This window comes from Carassius auratus, chromosome 47, assembly GCF_003368295.1.
Source record: "Carassius auratus strain Wakin chromosome 47, ASM336829v1, whole genome shotgun sequence".
Taxonomy (NCBI): Eukaryota; Metazoa; Chordata; class Actinopteri; order Cypriniformes; family Cyprinidae; genus Carassius; species Carassius auratus.
Genome location: NC_039289.1, coordinates 882,390 through 907,155, shown reverse-complemented (window position 1 = coordinate 907,155; position 24,766 = coordinate 882,390). Strand labels below are relative to the sequence as shown.

Below are 24,766 nucleotides of genomic sequence, written 5' to 3'. Positions count from 1 at the left end.
GAAAAAAAGAACACTTTTTGTGTTTGTGTCAATTTGCTAAAGTAGTCCGTAGTGTTCCTGTAGCTCAATTGGTAGAGCATTGTGGGTTTGGGGTTCGATTCCCCAGGAACACAAAAAAATTGATAGCCTGAATGCACTGTAAGTCGCGTCTGCTAAATGCATAAATTTAATTTAACTTGAAGAGCAGTCTCTAGATTGAGATGAAGGTCCTTCCCAAACCGCATCTTCACTTCATGCAGCAGCTACCAAAAAAAGAAAGAAAAAAACAATTTTAACTTTTTATTAAAAAATAAATAAATTTGAAAATGCAGTGGAAATACTAAACTGAAAGGAAACAACACTAAAAACAAATACTCACAATTTGTGGAACCCGAAGAAATGGGAACATGTCCATGACCTCTCATGTTGATTTTGTCATTAAATCAACTCTTTTAAAAAGAGCGCATCTCATTCGATTGTTGGTGTAGTCAGGTTGTCTTTTACATAGCTCAGCATTTATCACAGTAATGTGCTCCTGAAAACTTAATGAAAGTGAAAGTGAAGTGACATTCAGCCAAGTATGGTGACCCATACTCAGAATTTGTGCTCTGCATTTAACCCATCCGAAATGCACACACACAGAGTAGTGAACACACACACACACACTGTGAGCACACACCCGGAGCAGTGGGTGTGTTAAGCAGTTAATTGATCTTCTCCAATATTTTCCAGGTTTAATATAATTTGAAAAAAGTAGTAAATAACAAAATTCCTATTGTATATATACAATCTCCTAGCATTACTGCTCAATAACTAAGCAATTTTAAGACATTTTAGTGAAGAAGGATAAAACAGACAAACCTCCTGGGACTGGGTGGAACCCGGATTATCAGTACACAGGAGTACTGGAAAGTTTGAAGTCTTGCATCTTTTTTTCTAAGCTTAGGATCGGAAAACACTTAATTTAACAGTTTGCAACAAGCACAACAAAACTTATGGATGTAAGGCAACTTGTGACACTGTCGCGGTTCAGGCTCTTTCGTGTTTTAGTGTAAATCCGCTGTGGAAACATTGACAACTTAATTACTAATGGGTTTAAACCTTATAAAAAGTAAATTACTTTAAAAAGGATGTATTTCTCTGACTTACCACAACAATATTTCTGTCAGACCATCAATTTAAATCAGCAGACGGGGATCAATCTCTTCTCGACCGTTGGAATTCACAACCTTCCTCTGCACTCACGAGACAGCGCTGCGTGAATATGCTTGCGCAAATGCAAACAAATTGTTTACTTTTTTAAAAATTAATGAAAATAATGAGTTTAAAACTTCTTTTTGTTTATGTTTGGTGTTCAACAGATAAAAAAATATAATCCATACATCAAAACTGTTAAGTTGTGGTACATAATTTCACATAAATGACAAAGAATTAAATTAAAGAGCAGCAAACAAGGCTATAAGTAAGGGGCTGTTCACATATCACGTCTTCTGCACTCTCAAGTTCGTTATATCAAATGTAGGCGCACCGTATGGGCGCTCATAACAGAAGCGACGGGCGCTCATTTTTCCAGAAACGTTTGAGTCAGTTCGGGAGTACGGAGCGAGCGGGACAGTTTTCTCGGTTTACATTCACAGTGTTTTTGGAAACCCTTTAAATTTGTACAAATAACAACATCTAAATAATAACATTATCATTTGAATCAGTTCTGGGGTTCGTATCGCGTTCGCGAAACATTTGAATCAGTTCGGGACTTCAAACCGGGTTCGCGACTCATTTGAATCAGTTCGGCAGTTCGTAGTGGGTTCGCGAATCATTTGAGTCAGATTGGGGAACGCGAATCATTTGAATCCGTTCGGGAGTTCGTAGTGGGTTCGCGAATCATTTGAGTCATTTCGGGAGTTCAAAGCGGGTCCGCGAATCATTGAGTCAGTTAGCGAACACAAAGACATGACATATCAAAACTTACATTGTCCAGACAGAAGAGAAACTTGATGTTTTCTGTGAATAAACATGGTAAGATTATCAGTGCTGCATTTTTCTTCAGATCTGCAATATCTGTTTACACAAAAACAACAAAACAAAACCGGTTATTGGTACACATTATATCTTAGATGTGATGGTTGCCTAGGTTTCCATTCAAAGTGTTTTTGGAAACCATGTAAATTTGAACAAATAACAACATCTAAATAATAACATTATTATTTTGATTATTTTTCAATTCAATTATTAATATATGAAGACTGAAATATTACTGTAATTACTTAATCAAATAAAATATTTATATAATTTATCTTACACTTCACTTTCAAACATTAATCATTAACTAGTATGTGAGCAGAGCAGCATCCAAAATCAAAGTACTTCTGCTGAGATTCTGAAGTATGCTCACAATGGACACTTTACTACTCCATGAGAACACAGGAGAGGATTTATGAGTGGCAGTGGAGCAATGCGACTGAGGTTGTAAAAAAATTATTTAAAAAAATAAATGCAAAATGTCACAGTTCAAATTATTTTAATCTCCGATCTCGTGTGCAAGTGTTTTGTTTGCATGCATGTGATTGCAGCAGCACATTTAACTTTAATTGTAATTACACTGACTGGATCTACCTGTGAATCAAATTATTTTAATGCACACCTTTTAGCCAATCAGAATCAAATATTCAGACAAACCATGGTATAAATAGATTTATTAGAGTAACCATTCAACAAACCAAGCAACTAATGGTTGTGTTAAGGAAAAAAAAGAACACTTTTTGTGTTTGTGTCAATTTGCTAAAGTAGACAGTAGTGTTCCTGTAGCTCAATTGGTATAGCATTGTGGGGTTGGGGGTTCGATTCCCCAGGAACACTTGATAGGTAAAAAATTGATAGCCTGAATGCACAGTAAGTCGCGTCTGCTAAATGCATAAATTTAATTTAATTTAATTTAGCTTGAAGATCAGTCTCTAGATTGAGATGAAGGTCCTTCCTAAACCGCATCTTCACTTCATGCAGCAGCTACCAAAAAAAAAAAAAAAAGAAAAATTCATTAAAACAATTTTAACTTTTTATTCAAAAAAAAAAAAATTTAAATTAAAATGCAGTGGAAATACTGAACTGAAAGGAAACAACACTAAAAACAAATACTGACAATTTGTGGAACCCGAAGAAATGGGAACATGTTTAAGAGTTTAAAACTTCTTTTTGTTTATGTTTGGTGTTCAACAGATGAAAAAGTATAATCCATAAAGCAGTTCAGCAGTTCGGAGCGGGTTTCGCGAATCATTTGAGTCAGTTCGGGGATCGCGAATCATTTGAATCATTTCGGGAGTTCAAAGCGGGTTCGCGAATCATTTGAGTCAGTTTGGGGATCGTGAATCATTTGAATCCGTTCGGGAGTTCGTAGTGGGTTCGCGAATCATTTGAGTCATTTCGGGAGTTCACAGCGGATTCGCGAATCATTTGAGTCAGTTTGGGGATCGCGAATCATTTGAATACGTTCGGGAGTCCGTAGTGGGTTCGCGAATCATTTGAGTCATTTCGGGAGTTCAAAGCGGATTCGCGAATCATTTGAGTCATTTCAGGAGTTCAAACCGGGTTCGCGACTCATTTGAGTCAGTTTGGGGATCGCGAATCATTTGAATACGTTCGGGAGTTCGTAGTGGGTTCGCGAATCATTTGAGTCATTTCGGGAGTTCAAAGCGGGTCCGCGAATCATTGAGTCAGTTAGCGAACACAAAGACATGACATATCAAAACTTACATTGTCCAGACAGAAGAGAAACTTGATGTTTTCTGTGAATAAAGATGGTAAGATTAGCAGTGCTGCATTTTTTTCCAGATTTGCAATATCTGTTTACACAATATCTGTTAAAACAAAACCGGTAATTGGTACACATTATATCTTAGATGTGATGGTTGTCTAGGTTTCCATTCACAGTGTTTTTGGAAACCATGTAAATTTGAACAAAAAACAACATCTAAATAGTAACATTATTATTTTGCTTTTTTTTTTTTTCATTTATTAATATATAAAGACTGAAATATTACTGTAATTACTTAGTCAAATAAAATATTTATATAATTTATTTTACACTTCACTTTCAAACATTAATCATTAACTAGTATGTGAGCAGAGCAGCATCCAAAATCAAAGTACTTCTGCTGAGATTCTGAAGTATGCTCACAATGGACACTTGACTACTCCATGAGAACACAGGAGAGGATTTATGAGTGGCAGTGAAGCAATGCAACTGAGGTTTTAAAAAATGTATTTAAAAAAATAAATGCAAAATGTCACAGTTCACATTATTTTAATCTCCGATCTCGTGTGCAAGTATTTTGTTTGCATGTATGTCATTGCAGCAGCACATTTAACTTTAATTGTAATTACACTGAGTGGATCTACCTGTGAATCAAATTATTTTAATGCACACCTTTTAGCCAATCAGAATCAAATATTCAGACAAACCACGGTATAAATAGATTTATTAGAGTAACCATTCAACAAACCAAGCAACTAATGGTTTTGTTAAGGAAAAAAAGAACACTTTTTGTGTTTGTGTCAATTTGATAAAGTAGACAGTAGTGTTCCTGTAGCTCAATTGGTATAGCATTGTGGGGTTGGGGGTTCGATTCCCCAGGAACACTTGATAGGTAAAAAATTGATAGCCTGAATGCACTGTAAGTCGCGTCTGCTAAATGAATAAATTTACTTTAATTTAATTTAATTGAAGAGCAGTCTGTAGATTGAGATGAAGGTCCTTCCCAAACCGCATCTTCACTTCATGCAGCAGCTACCAAAAAAAGAAAGAAAAATTCATTAAAACCATTGTAACTTTTTATTCAAACAATTTTTTTTTTTTTTGAAAATGCAGTGGAAATACTAAACTGAAAGGAGACAAACACTAAAAACAAATACTCACAATTTGTGGAACCCGAAGAAATGGGAACATGTCCATGACCTCTCATGTTGATTTTGTCATTAAATCAACTCTTTTAACAAGAGCGCACCTCATTCGATTTTTGATATGTTGGTGTAGCAGGTTGACTTTTACATAGCTCAGCATTTATCACAGTAATGTGCTCCTGAAAACTTAATTGATCTTCTCCAATATTTTCCAGGTTTAATATAATCTGAAAAAAGTAGTAAATAACAAAATTCCTATTGTATATATACAATCTCCTAGCATTACTGCTCAATAACTAAGCAATTTTAAGACATTTTAGTGAAGAAGGATAAAACAGACAAACCTCCTGGGACTGGGTGGAACCCGGATTATCAGTACACAGGAGTACTGGAAAGTTTGAAGTCTTGCATCTTTTTTTCTAAGCTTAGGATCGGAAAACACTTAATTTAACAGTTTGCAACAAGCACAACAAAACTTATGGATGTAAGGCAACTTGTGACACTTTCGCGGTTCAGGCTCTTTCGTGTTTTAGTGTAAATCCGCTGTGGAAACATTGACAACTTAATTACTAATGGGTTTAAAGCTTATAAAAAGTAAATTACTTTAAAAAGAATGTATTTCTCTGACTTACCACAACAATATTTCTGTCAGACCATCAATTTAAATCAGCAGACGGGGATCAATCTCTTCTCGACCGTTGGAATTCAAAAACGTGCACTGCACTCGCGAGACAGCGCTGCGTGAATATGCTATAGTGCAAATGCAGACAAATTGTTTACTTTGTAAAATTAATGAAAATAATGAGTTTATTACTTCTTTTTGTTTATGTTTGGTGTTCAACAGATAAAAAAGTATAATCCATAAAGCAAAACTGTTAATTTGTGGTACATAATTTCACATAAATGACAAAGAATTAAATTAAAGAGCAGCAAACAAGGCTATAAGTAAGGGGCTGTTAACATATAACGTCTTCTGCGCTCTCAAGTTCGTTATATCAAATGTAGGCGCACCGTATGGGCGCTCATAACGGAAGCGACGGGCGCTCATTTTTCCAGAAACGTTTGAGTCAGTTCGGGAGTACGGAGCGAGCGGGACGGTTGTCTCTGTTTACATTCACAGTGTTTTTGGAAACCCTTTAAATTTGTACAAATAACAACATCTAAATAATAACATTATCATTTGAATCACTTCCGGGGTTCGTAGCGCGATCGCGAATCATTTGAGTCATTTCGGGAGTTCAAACCGGGTTCGCGACTCATTTGAGTCAGTTTGGGGATCGCGAATCATTTGAATCCGTTCGGGAGTTCGTAGTGGGTTCGCGAATCATTTGAGTCATTTCGGGAGTTCAAAGCGGGTCCGCGAATCATTGAGTCAGTTAGCGAACACAAAGACATGACATATCAAAACTTACATTGTCCAGACAGAAGAGAAACTTGATGTTTTCTGTGAATAAACATGGTAAGATTAGCAGTGCTGCATTTTTCTCCAGATCTGCAATATCTGTTTACACAAAAACAACAAAACAAAACCGGTTATTGGTACACATTATATCTTAGATGTGATGGTTGTCTAGGTTTCCATTCACAGTGTTTTTGGAAACCATGTAAATTTGAACAAATAACAACATCTAAATAATAACATTATTATTTTGCTTATTTTTTTAATTCAATTATTAATATATGAAGACTGAAATATTACTGTAATTACCCAGTCAAATAAAATATTTATATAATTTATTTTACACTTCACTTTCAAACATTAATCATTAATTAGTATGTGAGCAGAGCAGCATCCAAAATCAAAGTACTTCTGCTGAGATTCTGAAGTATGCTCACAATGGACACTTTACTACTCCATGAGAACACAGGAGAGGATTTATGAGTGGCAGTGAAGCAATGCAACTGAGGTTTTAAAAAAATTATTTAAAAAAAATAAATGCAAAATGTCACAGTTCACATTATTTTAATCTCCGATCTCGTGTGCAAGTATTTTGTTTGCATGTATGTGATTGCAGCAGCACATTTAACTTTAATTGTAATTACACTGAGTGGATCTACCAGTGAATCAAATTATTTTAATGCACACCTTTTAGCCAATCAGAATCAAATATTCAGACAAACTACGGTATAAATACATTTATTAGAGTAACCATTCAACAAACCAAGCAACTAATGGTTGTGTTAAAGGGGGGGTGAAATGCTATTTCATGCATACTGAGTTTTTTTCAACTGTTAAAGAGTTGGATTCCCATGCTAAACATGGACAAAGTTTCAAAAATTAAGTTGTACGTTTGAAGGAGTATTTCTGTTCAAAAAATACTCCTTCCGGTTTGTCACAAGTTTGGGAAAGTTTTTTTCGAGTATGGCTCTGTGTGACGTTAGATGGAGCAGAATTTCCTTATATGGGTCCTGAGGCACTTCTGCCGGAAGAGCGCGCGCTCCCGTATAGCAGAGCACTGAGAGCACAACAGACTTCACTGATCAGAGCCAGAGCGTCGCCAAATGTCACAAAAGGAGTGTGTTTTTGGTTGCCAGGGCAAGACAACCCTGCACAGATTACCAAAAGAGAAACAGCATTAAGGGACCAGTGGATGGAGTTTATTTTTTACAGAGCATCAACGGAGTTGTGCAAGTGTTTTTGTTTGTTCCCCTGCATTTCGAAGATGCTTGTTTTACAAACAAGGCCCAGGTTGACGCTGGATTTGCACATCGTTTATTTCTTAAGGATAATGCAATCCCAACGAAAAAGGGTCACGATCGTGTGTTGGAACCACAGGCGGTGATTAAAACTGCTTCAAATATCTCTGTGTTGTTAACTTAGCTATCGGTGCGTAAGCACATCAAGTAAACAACATGCGATGTTGTTATCAAACTGCACTTTCCACATGTACAGCTTAAAAAAAAAAAAAAAAGACGACAAAGTGGAACTTAGTCATTTTCCAAAACCGCTAAGCAAATATATACAGTTTCAGTACATACCACATAGAGAAGCCTTCGCTGATGCTGCTCTTGTTAAATTTCAGCCTCTGGATCTGTGTCACAGCTTCCAGACGCGCTCAACACAAAATCCTGCTGGCGCTCGTGATTCTTTAGCTCCGCCCACACGTCACGCCTCTAGGCGCTCGTGTTTTTCCGGGAAAAATCGGTACAGACTATCTTTCTCTTATGAATATAATAAAACTAAAGACTTTTTGGAGTTATGAAGGATGCAGTACTACTCTATAGGTACTCAAGATTAACAGGATATTGAGTGAAAACGAGCATTTCACCCCCCCTTTAAGGAAAAAAAGAACACTTTTTGTGTTTGTGTCAATTTGCTAAAGTAGACAGTAGTGTTCCTGTAGCTCAATTGGTAGAGCATTGTGGGGTTGGGGGTTCGATTCCCCAGGAACACTTGATAGGTAAAAAATTGATAGCCTGAATGCACAGTAAGTCGCGTCTGCTAAATGCATGTATTTAATTTAATTTAATTTAATTGAAGAGCAGTCTGTAGATTGAGATGAAGGTCCTTCCCAAACCGCATCTTCACTTCATGCAGCAGCTACCAAAAAAAGAAAGAAAAATTCATTAAAACAATTGTAACTTTATATTCAAACAAATTTTTTTTTTTTTTTAAATGCAGTGGAAATACTAAACTGAAAGGAAACAACACCAAAAACAAATACTCACAATTTGTGGAACCCGAAGAAATGGGAACATGTCCATGACCTCTCATGTTGATTTTGTCATTAAATCAACCCTTTTAACAAGAGCGCATCTCATTCGATTTTTGATATGTTGGTGTAGCAGGTTGACTTTTACATAGCTCAGCATTTATCACAGTAATGTGCTCCTGAAAACTTAATTGATCTTCTCCAATATTTTCCAGGTTTAATATAATCTGAAAAAAGTAGTAAATAACAAAATTCCTATTGTATATATACAATCTCCTAGCATTACTGCTCAATAACTAAGCAATTTTAAGACATTTTAGTGAAGAAGGATAAAACAGACAAACCTCCTGGGACTGGGTGGAAACCGGATTATCAGTACACAGGAGTACTGGAAAGTTTGAAGTCTTGCATCTTTTTTTCTAAGCTTAGGATCGGAAAACACTTAATTTAACAGTTTGCAACAAGCACAACAAAACTTATGGATGTAAGGCAACTTGTGACACTGTCGCGGTTCAGGCTCTTTCGTGTTTTAGTGTAAATCCGCTGTGGAAACATTGACAACTTAATTACTAATGGGTTTAAAGCTTATAAAAAGTAAATTACTTTAAAAAGAATTTATTTCTCTGACTTACCACAACAATATTTCTGTCAGACCATCAATTTAAATCAGCAGACGGGGATCAATCTCTTCTCGACCGTTGGAATTCAAAACCTTCCACTGCACTCGCGAGACAGCGCTGTGTGAATATGCTAGTGCAAATGCAAACAAATTGTTTACTTTTTTAAAATTAATGAAAATAATGAGTTTAAAACTTCTTTTTGTTTATGTTTGGTGTTCAACAGATAAAAAAATATAATCCATAAAGCAAAACTGTTAAGTTGTGGTACATAATTTCACATAAATGACAAAGAATTAAATTAAAGAGCAGCAAACAAGGCTATAAGTAAGGGGCTGTTCACATATCACGTCTTTTGAGCTCTCAAGTTCGTTATATCAAATGTAGGCGCACCGTATGGGCGCTCATAACGGAAGCGACGGGCGCTCATTTTTCCAGAAACGTTTGAGTCAGTTCGGGAGTACGGAGCAAGCGGGACTGTTGTCTCGGTTTACATTCACAGTGTTTTTGGAAACCCTTTAAATTTGAACATATAACAACATCTAAATAATAACATTATCATTTGAATCAGTTCCGGGGTTCGTAGCGCGTTCGCGTATCATTTGAATCAGTTCGGGAGTTCAAAGCGGGTTCGCGACTCATTTGAATCAGTTCGGCAGTTCGGAGCGGGTTTCGCGAATCATTTGAGTCAGTTCGGAGATCGCGAATCATTTGAATCATTTCGGGAGTTCAAAGCGGGATCGCGAATCATTTGAGTCAGTTTGGGGATCGCGAATCATTTGAATCCGTTCGGGAGTTCGTAGTGGTTTCGCGAATCATTTGAGTCATTTCGGGAGTTCACAGCGGATTCGCGAATCATTTGAGTCATTTCGGGAGTTCACAGCGGATTCGCGAATCATTTGAGTCAGTTTGGGGATCGCGAATCATTTGAATACGTTCGGGAGTCCGTAGTGGGTTCGCGAATCATTTGAGTCATTTCGGGAGTTCAAAGCGGGTCCGCGAATCATTGAGTCAGTTAGCGAACACAAAGACATGACATATCAAAACTTACATTGTCCAGACAGAAGAGAAACTTGATGTTTTCTGTGAATAAACATGGTAAGATTAGCAGTGCTGCATTTTTCTCCAGATCTGCAATATCTGTTTACACAAAAACAACAAAACAAAACCGGTTATTGGTACACATTATATCTTAGATGTGATGGTTGTCTAGGTTTCCATTCACAGTGTTTTTGGAAACCATGTAAATTTGAACAAATAACAACATCTAAATAATAACATTATTATTTTGCTTATTTTTTAATTCAATTATTAATATATGAAGACTGAAATATTACTGTAATTACTTAGTCAAATAAAATATTTATATAATTTATTTTACACTTCACTTTCAAACATTAATCATTAATTAGTATGTGAGCAGAGCAGCATCCAAAGTCAAAGTACTTCTGCTGAGATTCTGAAGTATGCTCACAATGGACACTTTACTACTCCATGAAAACACAGGAGAGGATTTATGAGTGGCAGTGAAGCAATGCAACTGAGGTTTTAAAAAATGTATTTAAAAAAACAAATGCAAAATGTCACAGTTCACATTATTTTAATCTCCGATCTTGTGTGCAAGTGTTTTGTTTGCATGTATGTGATTGCAGCAGCACATTTAACTTTAATTGTAATTACACTGAGTGGATCTACCTGTGAATCAAATTATTTTAATGCACACCTTTTAGCCAATCAGAATCCAATATTCAGACAAACCATGGTATAAATAGATTTATTAGAGTAACCATTCAACAAACCAAGCAACTAATGGTTGTGTTAAGGAAAAAAAGAACACTTTTTGTGTTTGTGTCAATTTGCTAAAGTAGACAGTAGTGTTCCTGTAGCTCAATTGGTAGAGCATTGTGGGGTTGGGGGATCGATTCCCCAGGAACACTTGATAGGTAAAAAATTGATAGCCTGAATGCACAGTAAGTCGCGTCTGCTAAATGCATGAATTTAATTTAATTTAATTTAACCTGAAGAGCAGTCTCTAGATTAAGATGGAGGTCCTTCCCAAACCGCATCTTCACTTCATGCAGCAGCTACCAAAAAAAGAAAGAAAAATTCATTAAAACAATTTTGACTTTCTATTCATACAAAAACAAATAATTGAAGATGCAGTGGAAATACTAAACTGAATGAAAACAACACTAAAAACAAATACTCACATTTTGTGGAACCCGAAGAAATGGGAACATGTCCATGACCTCTCATGTTGATTTTGTCATTAAATCAACTCTTTTAACAAGAGCGCACCTCATTCGATTTTTGATATGTTGGTGTAGCAGGTTGTCTTTTACATAGCTCAGCATTTATCACAGTAATGTGCTCCTGAAAACTTAATTGATCTTCTCCAATATTTTCCAGGTTTAATATAATCTGAAAAAAGTAGTAAATAACAAAATTCCTATTGTATATATACAATCTCCTAGCATTACTGCTCAATAACTAAGCAATTTTAAGACATTTTAGTGAAGAAGGATAAAACAGACAAACCTCCTGGGACTGGGTGGAAACCGGATTATCAGTTCACAGGAGTACTGGAAAGTTTGAAGTCTTGCATCTTTTTTTCTAAGCTTAGGATCGGAAAACACTTAATTTAACAGTTTGCAACAAGCACAACAAAACTTATGGATGTAAGGCAACTTGTGACACTTTCGCGGTTCAGGCTCTTTCGTGTTTTAGTGTAAATCCGCTGTGGAAACATTGACAACTTAATTACTAATGGGTTTAAAGCTTATAAAAAGTAAATTACTTTAAAAAGAATGTATTTCTCTGACTTACCACAACAATATTTCTGTCAGACCATCAATTTAAATCAGCAGACGGGGATCAATCTCTTCTCGACCGTTGGAATTCAAAAACATCCACTGCACTCACGAGACAGCGCTGTGTGAATATGCTAGCGCAAATGCAAACAAATTGTTTACTTTTTTTAAATTAACGAAAATAATGAGTTTAAAACTTCTTTTTGTTTATGTTTGGTGTTCAACAGATAAAAAAGTATAATCCATAAAGCAAAACTGTTAATTTGTGGTACATAATTTCACATAAATGAAAAAGAATTAAATTAAAGAGCAGCAAACAAGGCTATAAGTAAGGGGCTGTTAACATATAACGTCTTCTGCGCTCTCAAGTTCGTTATATCAAATGTAGGCGCACCGTATGGGCGCTCATAACGGAAGCGACGGGCGCTCATTTTTCCAGAAACGTTTGAGTCAGTTCGGGAGTACGGAGCGAGCGGGACGGTTGTCTCTGTTTACATTCACAGTGTTTTTGGAAACCCTTTAAATTTGTACAAATAACAACATCTAAATAATAACATTATCATTTGAATCACTTCCGGGGTTCGTAGCGCGATCGCGAATCATTTGAATCAGTTCGGGAGTTCAAACCGGGTTCGCGACTCATTTGAGTCAGTTTGGGGATCGCGAATCATTTGAATACGTTCGGGAGTCCGTAGTGGGTTCGCGAATCATTTGAGTCATTTCAGGAGTTCAAAGCGGGTCCGCGAATCATTGAGTCAGTTAGCGAACACAAAGACATGACATATCAAAACTTACATTGTCCAGACAGAAGAGAAACTTGATGTTTTCTGTGAATAAACATGGTAAGATTAGCAGTGCTGCATTTTTCTCCAGATCTGCAATATCTGTTTACACAAAAACAACAAAACAAAACCGGTTATTGGTACACATTATATCTTAGATGTGATGGTTGTCTAGGTTTCCATTCACAGTGTTTTTGGAAACCATGTAAATTTGAACAAATAACAACATCTAAATAATAACATTATTATTTTGCTTATTTTTTTAATTCAATTATTAATATATGAAGACTGAAATATTACTGTAATTACCCAGTCAAATAAAATATTTATATAATTTATTTTACACTTCACTTTCAAACATTAATCATTAATTAGTATGTGAGCAGAGCAGCATCCAAAATCAAAGTACTTCTGCTGAGATTCTGAAGTATGCTCACAATGGACACTTGACTACTCCATGAGAACACAGGAGAGGATTTATGAGTGGCAGTTAAGCAATGCGACTGAGGTTTTAAAAAAATTATTTAAAAAAAATAAATGCAAAATGTCACAGTTCACATTATTTTAATCTCCGATCTCGTGTGCAAGTATTTTGTTTGCATGTATGTGATTGCAGCAGCACATTTAACTTTAATTGTAATTACACTGAGTGGATCTACCAGTGAATCAAATTATTTTAATGCACACCTTTTAGCCAATCAGAATCAAATATTCAGACAAACTACGGTATAAATACATTTATTAGAGTAACCATTCAACAAACCAAGCAACTAATGGTTGTGTTAAAGGGGGGGTGAAATGCTATTTCATGCATACTGAGTTTTTTTCAACTGTTAAAGAGTTGGATTCCCATGCTAAACATGGACAAAGTTTCAAAAATTAAGTTGTACGTTTGAAGGAGTATTTCTGTTCAAAAAATACTCCTTCCGGTTTGTCACAAGTTTGGGAAAGTTTTTTTCGAGTATGGCTCTGTGTGACGTTAGATGGAGCAGAATTTCCTTATATGGGTCCTGAGGCACTTCTGCCGGAAGAGCGCGCGCTCCCGTATAGCAGAGCACTGAGAGCACAACAGACTTCACTGATCAGAGCAAGAGCGTCGCCAAATGTCACAAAAGGAGTGTGTTTTTGGTTGCCAGGGCAAGACAACCCTGCACAGATTACCAAAAGAGAAACAGCATTAAGGGACCAGTGGATGGAGTTTATTTTTTACAGAGCATCAACGGAGTTGTGCAAGTGTTTTTGTTTGTTCCCCTGCATTTCGAAGATGCTTGTTTTACAAACAAGGCCCAGGTTGACGCTGGATTTGCACATCGTTTATTTCTTAAGGATAATGCAATCCCAACGAAAAAGGGTCACGATCGTGTGTTGGAACCACAGGCGGTGATTAAAACTGCTTCAAATATCTCTGTGTTGTTAACTTAGCTATCGGTGCGTAAGCACATCAAGTAAACAACATGCGATGTTGTTATCAAACTGCACTTTCCACATGTACAGCTTAAAAAAAAAAAAAAAAGACGACAAAGTGGAACTTAGTCATTTTCCAAAACCGCTAAGCAAATATATACAGTTTCAGTACATACCACATAGAGAAGCCTTCGCTGATGCTGCTCTTGTTAAATTTCAGCCTCTGGATCTGTGTCACAGCTTCCAGACGCGCTCAACACAAAATCCTGCTGGCGCTCGTGATTCTTTAGCTCCGCCCACACGTCACGCCTCTAGGCGCTCGTGTTTTTCCGGGAAAAATCGGTACAGACTATCTTTCTCTTATGAATATAATAAAACTAAAGACTTTTTGGAGTTATGAAGGATGCAGTACTACTCTATAGGTACTCAAGATTAACAGGATATTGAGTGAAAACGAGCATTTCACCCCCCCTTTAAGGAAAAAAAGAACACTTTTTGTGTTTGTGTCAATTTGCTAAAGTAGACAGTAGTGTTCCTGTAGCTCAATTGGTAGAGCATTGTGGGGTTGGGGGTTCGATTCCCCAGGAACACTTGATAGGTAAAAAATTGATAGCCTGAATGCACAGTAAGTCGCGTCTGCTAAATGCATGTATTTAATTTAATTTAATTTAATTGAAGAGCAGTCTGTAGATTGAGATGAAGGTCCTTCCCAAACCGCATCTTCACTTCATGCAGCAGCTACCAAAAAAAGAAAGAAAAATTCATTAAAACAATTGTAACTTTATATTCAAACAAATTTTTTTTTTTTTTTAAATGCAGTGGAAATACTAAACTGAAAGGAAACAACACCAAAAACAAATACTCACAATTTGTGGAACCCGAAGAAATGGGAACATGTCCATGACCTCTCATGTTGATTTTGTCATTAAATCAACCCTTTTAAAAAGAGTGCATCTCATTCGATTTTTGATATGTTGGTGTAGCAGGTTGACTTTTACATAGCTCAGCATTTATCACAGTAATGTGCTCCTGAAAACTTAATTGATCTTCTCCAATATTTTCCAGGTTTAATATAATCTGAAAAAAGTAGTAAATAACAAAATTCCTATTGTATATATACAATCTCCTAGCATTACTGCTCAATAACTAAGCAATTTTAAGACATTTTAGTGAAGAAGGATAAAACAGACAAACCTCCTGGGACTGGGTGGAACCCGGATTATCAGTACACAGGAGTACTGGAAAGTTTGAAGTCTTGCATCTTTTTTTCTAAGCTTAGGATCGGAAAACACTTAATTTAACAGTTTGCAACAAGCACAACAAAACTTATGGATGTAAGGCAACTTGTGACACTGTCGCGGTTCAGGCTCTTTCGTGTTTTAGTGTAAATCCGCTGTGGAAACATTGACAACTTAATTACTAATGGGTTTAAAGCTTATAAAAAGTAAATTACTTTAAAAAGAATTTATTTCTCTGACTTACCACAACAATATTTCTGTCAGACCATCAATTTAAATCAGCAGACGGGGATCAATCTCTTCTCGACCGTTGGAATTCAAAACCTTCCACTGCACTCGCGAGACAGCGCTGTGTGAATATGCTAGTGCAAATGCAAACAAATTGTTTACTTTTTTAAAATTAATGAAAATAATGAGTTTAAAACTTCTTTTTGTTTATGTTTGGTGTTCAACAGATAAAAAAATATAATCCATAAAGCAAAACTGTTAAGTTGTGGTACATAATTTCACATAAATGACAAAGAATTAAATTAAAGAGCAGCAAACAAGGCTATAAGTAAGGGGCTGTTCACATATCACGTCTTTTGAGCTCTCAAGTTCGTTATATCAAATGTAGGCGCACCGTATGGGCGCTCATAACGGAAGCGACGGGCGCTCATTTTTCCAGAAACGTTTGAGTCAGTTCGGGAGTACGGAGCAAGCGGGACTGTTGTCTCGGTTTACATTCACAGTGTTTTTGGAAACCCTTTAAATTTGAACATATAACAACATCTAAATAATAACATTATCATTTGAATCAGTTCCGGGGTTCGTAGCGCGTTCGCGTATCATTTGAATCAGTTCGGGAGTTCAAAGCGGGTTCGCGACTCATTTGAATCAGTTCGGCAGTTCGGAGCGGGTTTCGCGAATCATTTGAGTCAGTTCGGAGATCGCGAATCATTTGAATCATTTCGGGAGTTCAAAGCGGGATCGCGAATCATTTGAGTCAGTTTGGGGATCGCGAATCATTTGAATCCGTTCGGGAGTTCGTAGTGGTTTCGCGAATCATTTGAGTCATTTCGGGAGTTCACAGCGGATTCGCGAATCATTTGAGTCATTTCGGGAGTTCACAGCGGATTCGCGAATCATTTGAGTCAGTTTGGGGATCGCGAATCATTTGAATACGTTCGGGAGTCCGTAGTGGGTTCGCGAATCATTTGAGTCATTTCGGGAGTTCAAAGCGGGTCCGCGAATCATTGAGTCAGTTAGCGAACACAAAGACATGACATATCAAAACTTACATTGTCCAGACAGAAGAGAAACTTGATGTTTTCTGTGAATAAACATGGTAAGATTAGCAGTGCTGCATTTTTCTCCAGATCTGCAATATCTGTTTACACAAAAACAACAAAACAAAACCGGTTATTGGTACACATTATATCTTAGATGTGATGGTTGTCTAGGTTTCCATTCACAGTGTTTTTGGAAACCATGTAAATTTGAACAAATAACAACATCTAAATAATAACATTATTATTTTGCTTATTTTTTAATTCAATTATTAATATATGAAGACTGAAATATTACTGTAATTACTTAGTCAAATAAAATATTTATATAATTTATTTTACACTTCACTTTCAAACATTAATCATTAATTAGTATGTGAGCAGAGCAGCATCCAAAATCAAAGTACTTCTGCTGAGATTCTGAAGTATGCTCACAATGGACACTTGACTACTCCATGAGAACACAGGAGAGGATTTATGAGTGGCAGTGAAGCAATGCAACTGAGGTTTTAAAAAATGTATTTAAAAAAACAAATGCAAAATGTCACAGTTCACATTATTTTAATCTCCGATCTTGTGTGCAAGTGTTTTGTTTGCATGTATGTGATTGCAGCAGCACATTTAACTTTAATTGTAATTACACTGAGTGGATCTACCTGTGAATCAAATTATTTTAATGCACACCTTTTAGCCAATCAGAATCCAATATTCAGACAAACCATGGTATAAATAGATTTATTAGAGTAACCATTCAACAAACCAAGCAACTAATGGTTGTGTTAAGGAAAAAAAGAACACTTTTTGTGTTTGTGTCAATTTGCTAAAGTAGACAGTAGTGTTCCTGTAGCTCAATTGGTAGAGCATTGTGGGGTTGGGGGATCGATTCCCCAGGAACACTTGATAGGTAAAAAATTGATAGCCTGAATGCACTGTAAGTCGCGTCTGCTAAATGCATGAATTTAATTTAATTTAATTTAACCTGAAGAGCAGTCTCTAGATTAAGATGAAGGTCCTTCCCAAACCGCATCTTCACTTCATGCAGCAGCTACCAAAAAAAGAAAGAAAAATTCATTAAAACAATTTTGACTTTCTATTCATACAAAAACAAATAATTGAAGATGCAGTGGAAATACTAAACTGAATGAAAACAACACTAAAAACAAATACTCACATTTTGTGGAACCCGAAGAAATGGGAACATGTCCATGACCTCTCATGTTGATTTTGTCATTAAATCAACTCTTTTAACAAGAGCGCACCTCATTCGATTTTTGATATGTTGGTGTAGCAGGTTGTCTTTTACATAGCTCAGCATTTATCACAGTAATGTGCTCCTGAAAACTTAATTGATCTTCTCCAATATTTTCCAGGTTTAATATAATCTGAAAAAAGTAGTAAATAACAAAATTCCTATTGTATATATACAATCTCCTAGCATTACTGCTCAATAACTAAGCAATTTTAAGACATTTTAGTGAAGAAGGATAAAACAGACAAACCTCCTGGGACTGGGTGGAAACCGGATTATCAGTTCACAGGAGTACTGGAAAGTTTGAAGTCTTGCATCTTTTTTTCTAAGCTTAGGATCGGAAAACACTTAATTTAACAGTTTGCAACAAGCACAACAAAACTTATGGATGTAAGGCAACTTGTGACACTTTCGCGGTTCAGGCTCTTTCGTGTTTTAGTGTAAATCCGCTGTGGAAACATTGACAACTTAATTACTAATGGGTTTAAAGCTTATAAAAAGTAAATTACTTTAAAAAGAATGTATTTCTCTGACTTACCACAACAATATTTCTGTCAGACCATCAATTTAAATCAGCAGACGGGGATCAATCTCTTCTCGACCGTTGGAATTCACAACCTTCCACTGCACTCACGAGACAGCGCTGCGTGAATATGCTTGCGCAAATGCAAACAAATTGTTTACTTTTTTTAAATTAACGAAAATAATGAGTTTAAAACTTCTTTTTGTTTATGTTTGGTGTTCAACAGATAAAAAAGTATAATCCATAAAGCAAAACTGTTAATTTGTGGTACATAATTTCACATAAATGAAAAAGAATTAAATTAAAGAGCAGCAAACAAGGCTATAAGTAAGGGGCTGTTAACATATAACGTCTTCTGCGCTCTCAAGTTCGTTATATCAAATGTAGGCGCACCGTATGGGCGCTCATAACGGAAGCGACGGGCGCTCATTTTTCCAGAAACGTTTGAGTCAGTTCGGGAGTACGGAGCGAGCGGGACGGTTGTCTCTGTTTACATTCACAGTGTTTTTGGAAACCCTTTAAATTTGTACAAATAACAACATCTAAATAATAACATTATCATTTGAATCACTTCCGGGGTTCGTAGCGCGATCGCGAATCATTTGAATCAGTTCGGGAGTTCAAACCGGGTTCGCGACTCATTTGAGTCAGTTTGGGGATCGCGAATCATTTGAATACGTTCGGGAGTCCGTAGTGGGTTCGCGAATCATTTGAGTCATTTCAGGAGTTCAAAGCGGGTCCGCGAATCATTGAGTCAGTTAGCGAACACAAAGACATGACATATCAAAACTTACATTGTCCAGACAGAAGAGAAACTTGATGTTTTCTGTGAATAAACATGGTAAGATTAGCAGTGCTGCATTTTTCTCCAGATCTGCAATATCTGTTTACACAAAAACAACAAAACAAAACCGGTTATTGGTACACATTATATCTTAGATGTGATGGTTGTCTAGGTTTCCATTCACAGTGTTTTTGGAAACCATGTAAATTTGAACAAATAACAACATCTAAATAATAACATTATTATTTTGCTTATTTTTTTAATTCAATTATTAATATATGAAGACTGAAATATTACTGTAATTACCCAGTCAAATAAAATATTTATATAATTTATTTTACACTTCACTTTCAAACATTAATCATTAATTAGTATGTGAGCAGAGCAGCATCCAAAATCAAAGTACTTCTGCTGAGATTCTGAAGTATGCTCACAATGGACACTTGACTACTCCATGAGAACACAGGAGAGGATTTATGAGTGGCAGTGAAGCAATGCGACTGAGGTTTTAAAAAAATTATTTAAAAAAAATAAATGCAAAATGTCACAGTTCACATTATTTTAATCTCCGATCTCGTGTGCAAGTATTTTGTTTGCATGTATGTGATTGCAGCAGCACATTTAACTTTAATTGTAATTACACTGAGTGGATCTACCAGTGAATCAAATTATTTTAATGCACACCTTTTAGCCAATCAGAATCAAATATTCAGACAAACTACGGTATAAATACATTTATTAGAGTAACCATTCAACAAACCAAGCAACTAATGGTTGTGTTAAAGGGGGGGTGAAATGCTATTTCATGCATACTGAGTTTTTTTCAACTGTTAAAGAGTTGGATTCCCATGCTAAACATGGACAAAGTTTCAAAAATTAAGTTGTACGTTTGAAGGAGTATTTCTGTTCAAAAAATACTCCTTCCGGTTTGTCACAAGTTTCGGAAAGTTTTTTTCGAGTATGGCTCTGTGTGACGTTAGATGGAGCAGAATTTCCTTATATGGGTCCTGAGGCACTTCTGCCGGAAGAGCGCGCTCCCGTATAGCAGAGCACTGAGAGCACAACAGACTTCACTGATCAGAGCGAGAGCGTCGCCAAATGTCACAAAAGGAGTGTGTTTTTGGTTGCCAGGGCAAGACAACCCTGCACAGATTACCAAAAGAGAAACAGCATTAAGGGACCAGTGGATGGAGTTTATTTTTTACAGAGCATCAACGGAGTTGTGCAAGTGTTTTTGTTTGTTCCCCTGCATTTCGAAGATGCTTGTTTTACAAACAAGGCCCAGGTTGACGCTGGATTTGCACATCGTTTATTTCTTAAGGATAATGCAATCCCAACGAAAAAGGGTCACGATCGTGTGTTGGAACCACAGGCGGTGATTAAAACTGCTTCAAATATCTCTGTGTTGTTAACTTAGCTATCGGTGCGTAAGCACATCAAGTAAACAACATGCGATGTTGTTATCAAACTGCACTTTCCACATGTACAGCTTAAAAAAAAAAAAAAAAGACGACAAAGTGGAACTTAGTCATTTTCCAAAACCGCTAAGCAAATATATACAGTTTCAGTACATACCACATAGAGAAGCCTTCGCTGATGCTGCTCTTGTTAAATTTCAGCCTCTGGATCTGTGTCACAGCTTCCAGACGCGCTCAACACAAAATCCTGCTGGCGCTCGTGATTCTTTAGCTCCGCCCACACGTCACGCCTCTAGGCGCTCGTGTTTTTCCGGGAAAAATCGGTACAGACTATCTTTCTCTTATGAATATAATAAAACTAAAGACTTTTTGGAGTTATGAAGGATGCAGTACTACTCTATAGGTACTCAAGATTAACAGGATATTGAATGAAAACGAGCATTTCACCCCCCCTTTAAGGAAAAAAAGAACACTTTTTGTGTTTGTGTCAATTTGCTAAAGTAGACAGTAGTGTTCCTGTAGCTCAATTGGTAGAGCATTGTGGGGTTGGGGGTTCGATTCCCCAGGAACACTTGATAGGTAAAAAATTGATAGCCTGAATGCACTGTAAGTCGCGTCTGCTAAATGCATGTATTTAATTTAATTTAATTTAATTGAAGAGCAGTCTGTAGATTGCAGTGTTGGGTATAGTTACTTTGGAAAGTAGTTAGTTAGGTTACAACGTTACCATCAATTAAAAGTAATCAGTTATGATACAGCGTTACCTATTCATAAAAGTAACGCGTTAGAGTACTCATGCGTTACCAAAAATTAAAAGCAGTTTGCAGCGGCTCACACACGACAGACATAGCCCCCGGCCCCTTTAAATGCACCTAGAAGTCGTGACTCCCGACAATGAATAACGTCAGTCATCCGACTAAATGAACACTGCAGGATAACAATAACAGGAAAGACAGTCAGCAGTAGGCTATTCCACATGGCGTTTTATTTATTTATTATCACAGAACATATTATTAATCAAAATTCGCACCTAACGTTACCCAGCCCGGGTAGCCTAGGCTACTGTATATTATGAGCACCACAAGATAACTCCTGATTTTTCTTTAACTTTACATAATGCAGTTATCAAAGTACAATTATGCTTACTTGTAAACACAACCTTAAACAGGCTTGCAGATTTAAATCCATTTAGAAATGATGAACAACCAGCCAGCCAACGATCTAACAGAAATTAACAGCTGCCTGTCAAACAAAAATGATAATAAACCGAATTAAATCCTTCACTGCCACACAGGCAAATGACAAATCGCTTAATAGCCGAAATAATTATTATTAAAGTGTCACTCACCGTCACAAGCCTAAATTCGCTTTAACACAGTCCTCTTACATTTACTCTTCAAAGTAGTGATTAAAACGTAGCGTTAAATTTGAGGTAGAATTTTGGGCGGTCGACAGAAGCTTTTCACCAAAGCAAAGTGTGCATTTTACCGTTATGTTCTTTTCTTTTTCGTTGACAAATTGAAAATAATGTGCGTACTTCCATAAACCAAACGCTGTCCTCTCTGCTATCTTGCCGGGAGTTCGAAAAAAAAAAAAAGCCCCACACACACACACAGGGTCAGGCGCAGGGCACAGACGTATCACAGCCATTGACTTTACGATCACAGAGCTTCGGCTCCGCTGATACATCCGCAGGTGGCACAGTAGACCTAGGACTACTGTCTGACAAAAAGCAGGCTGCAGTCGGGATTTTCCTTTCCTTAAAATAACGGATTACTTTTTTTAAAAAAAATAACGAAGTTACTGATTACTTACGCACGAAACTAACGCGTTAAGTTACAAATTTCAGGAAAAAAGTAATTAGAGTACTCTAACGCGTTACTTTGTAACGCGTTACCCACAACACTGGTAGATTGAGATGAAGGTCCTTCCCAAACCGCATCTTCACTTCATGCAGCAGCTACCAAAAAAAGAAAGAAAAATTCATTAAAACAATTGTAACTTTATATTCAAACAAATTTTTTTTTTTTTTTAAATGCAGTGGAAATACTAAACTGAAAGGAAACAACACCAAAAACAAATACTCACAATTTGTGGAACCCGAAGAAATGGGAACATGTCCATGACCTCTCATGTTGATTTTGTCATTAAATCAACCCTTTTAACAAGAGCGCACCTCATTCGATTTTTGATATGTTGGTGTAGCAGGTTGACTTTTACATAGCTCAGCATTTATCACAGTAATGTGCTCCTGAAAACTTAATTGATCTTCTCCAATATTTTCCAGGTTTAATATAATCTGAAAAAAGTAGTAAATAACAAAATTCCTATTGTATATATACAATCTCCTAGCATTACTGCTCAATAACTAAGCAATTTTAAGACATTTTAGTGAAGAAGGATAAAACAGACAAACCTCCTGGGACTGGGTGGAAACCGGATTATCAGTACACAGGAGTACTGGAAAGTTTGAAGTCTTGCATCTTTTTTTCTAAGCTTAGGATCGGAAAACACTTAATTTAACAGTTTGCAACAAGCACAACAAAACTTATGGATGTAAGGCAACTTGTGACACTTTCGCGGTTCAGGCTCTTTCGTGTTTTAGTGTAAATCCGCTGTGGAAACATTGACAACTTAATTACTAATGGGTTTAAAGCTTATAAAAAGTAAATTACTTTAAAAAGAATTTATTTCTCTGACTTACCACAACAATATTTCTGTCAGACCATCAATTTAAATCAGCAGACGGGGATCAATCTCTTCTCGACCGTTGGAATTCAAAAACATCCACTGCACTCACGAGACAGCGCTGCATGAATATGCTAGCGCAAATGCAAACAAATTGTTTACTTTTTTAAAATTAATGAAAATAATGAGTTTAAAACTTCTTTTTGTTTATGTTTGGTGTTCAACAGATAAAAAAATATAATCCATAAAGCAAAACTGTTAAGTTGTGGTACATAATTTCACATAAATGACAAAGAATTAAATTAAAGAGCAGCAAACAAGGCTATAAGTAAGGGGCTGTTCACATATCACGTCTTTTGAGCTCTCAAGTTCGTTATATCAAATGTAGGCGCACCGTATGGGCTCTCATAACGGAAGCGACGGGCGCTCATTTTTCCAGAAACGTTTGAGTCAGTTCGGGAGTACGGAGCAAGCGGGACTGTTGTCTCGGTTTACATTCACAGTGTTTTTGGAAACCCTTTAAATTTGAACATATAACAACATCTAAATAATAACATTATCATTTGAATCAGTTCCGGGGTTCGTAGCGCGTTCGCGTATCATTTGAATCAGTTCGGGAGTTCAAAGCGGGTTCGCGACTCATTTGAATCAGTTCGGCAGTTCGGAGCGGGTTTCGCGAATCATTTGAGTCAGTTCGGAGATCGCGAATCATTTGAATCATTTCGGGAGTTCAAAGCGGGATCGCGAATCATTTGAGTCAGTTTGGGGATCGCGAATCATTTGAATCCGTTCGGGAGTTCGTAGTGGTTTCGCGAATCATTTGAGTCATTTCGGGAGTTCACAGCGGATTCGCGAATCATTTGAGTCATTTCGGGAGTTCACAGCGGATTCGCGAATCATTTGAGTCAGTTTGGGGATCGCGAATCATTTGAATACGTTCGGGAGTCCGTAGTGGGTTCGCGAATCATTTGAGTCATTTCGGGAGTTCAAAGCGGGTCCGCGAATCATTGAGTCAGTTAGCGAACACAAAGACATGACATATCAAAACTTACATTGTCCAGACAGAAGAGAAACTTGATGTTTTCTGTGAATAAACATGGTAAGATTAGCAGTGCTGCATTTTTCTCCAGATCTGCAATATCTGTTTACACAAAAACAACAAAACAAAACCGGTTATTGGTACACATTATATCTTAGATGTGATGGTTGTCTAGGTTTCCATTCACAGTGTTTTTGGAAACCATGTAAATTTGAACAAATAACAACATCTAAATAATAACATTATTATTTTGCTTATTTTTTAATTCAATTATTAATATATGAAGACTGAAATATTACTGTAATTACTTAGTCAAATAAAATATTTATATAATTTATTTTACACTTCACTTTCAAACATTAATCATTAATTAGTATGTGAGCAAAGCAGCATCCAAAATCAAAGTACTTCTGCTGAGATT

General features: G+C 36.5%; 6 long non-coding RNA genes across 8 annotated transcripts; all 6 read right to left on the bottom strand.

Annotated features, from left to right (window-relative positions):
* Positions 1-123: 123 nt before the first annotated feature.
* On the bottom strand, positions 124-1,762 carry LOC113064687 (uncharacterized). Its single transcript, XR_003278875.1, has 4 exons — positions 1,129-1,762; positions 841-1,039; positions 359-521; positions 124-242 (listed from the first exon to the last, which is right to left on the bottom strand). It is a non-coding gene; the product is annotated as an uncharacterized LOC113064687 (long non-coding RNA).
* Positions 1,763-4,630: 2,868 nt separating this feature from the next.
* On the bottom strand, positions 4,631-6,508 carry LOC113064685 (uncharacterized). The gene is made up of 5 exons (XR_003278873.1): positions 6,285-6,508; positions 5,505-5,622; positions 5,217-5,415; positions 4,889-5,099; positions 4,631-4,759 (listed from the first exon to the last, which is right to left on the bottom strand). It is a non-coding gene; the product is annotated as an uncharacterized LOC113064685 (long non-coding RNA).
* A 1,765-nt stretch (positions 6,509-8,273) lies between these two features.
* LOC113064683 (uncharacterized) lies at positions 8,274-13,462 on the bottom strand. The gene is made up of 10 exons (XR_003278869.1): positions 12,748-13,462; positions 11,969-12,086; positions 11,681-11,879; positions 11,353-11,563; positions 11,161-11,226; positions 10,194-10,282; positions 9,158-9,275; positions 8,870-9,068; positions 8,542-8,752; positions 8,274-8,413 (listed from the first exon to the last, which is right to left on the bottom strand). It is a non-coding gene; the product is annotated as an uncharacterized LOC113064683 (long non-coding RNA).
* A 1,274-nt stretch (positions 13,463-14,736) lies between these two features.
* LOC113064684 (uncharacterized) lies at positions 14,737-19,925 on the bottom strand. 3 transcript variants are annotated; one of them, XR_003278871.1, is made up of 6 exons: positions 17,624-17,661; positions 16,657-16,745; positions 15,621-15,738; positions 15,333-15,531; positions 15,005-15,215; positions 14,737-14,876 (listed from the first exon to the last, which is right to left on the bottom strand). It is a non-coding gene; the product is annotated as an uncharacterized LOC113064684 (long non-coding RNA). The 3 variants fall into 3 exon arrangements; XR_003278872.1 differs by lacking the exons at positions 16,657-16,745; positions 17,624-17,661 and adding an exon at positions 19,211-19,925; XR_003278870.1 differs by lacking the exon at positions 17,624-17,661 and having other exon boundaries at positions 16,657-17,130.
* LOC113064689 (uncharacterized) lies at positions 17,812-19,008 on the bottom strand. The gene is made up of 3 exons (XR_003278877.1): positions 18,432-19,008; positions 18,144-18,342; positions 17,812-18,026 (listed from the first exon to the last, which is right to left on the bottom strand). It is a non-coding gene; the product is annotated as an uncharacterized LOC113064689 (long non-coding RNA).
* A 2,608-nt stretch (positions 19,926-22,533) lies between the features above and the next one.
* Positions 22,534-23,498, bottom strand: LOC113064688 (uncharacterized). Its single transcript, XR_003278876.1, has 4 exons — positions 23,323-23,498; positions 23,035-23,233; positions 22,707-22,917; positions 22,534-22,578 (listed from the first exon to the last, which is right to left on the bottom strand). It is a non-coding gene; the product is annotated as an uncharacterized LOC113064688 (long non-coding RNA).
* Positions 23,499-24,766: the final 1,268 nt, after the last annotated feature.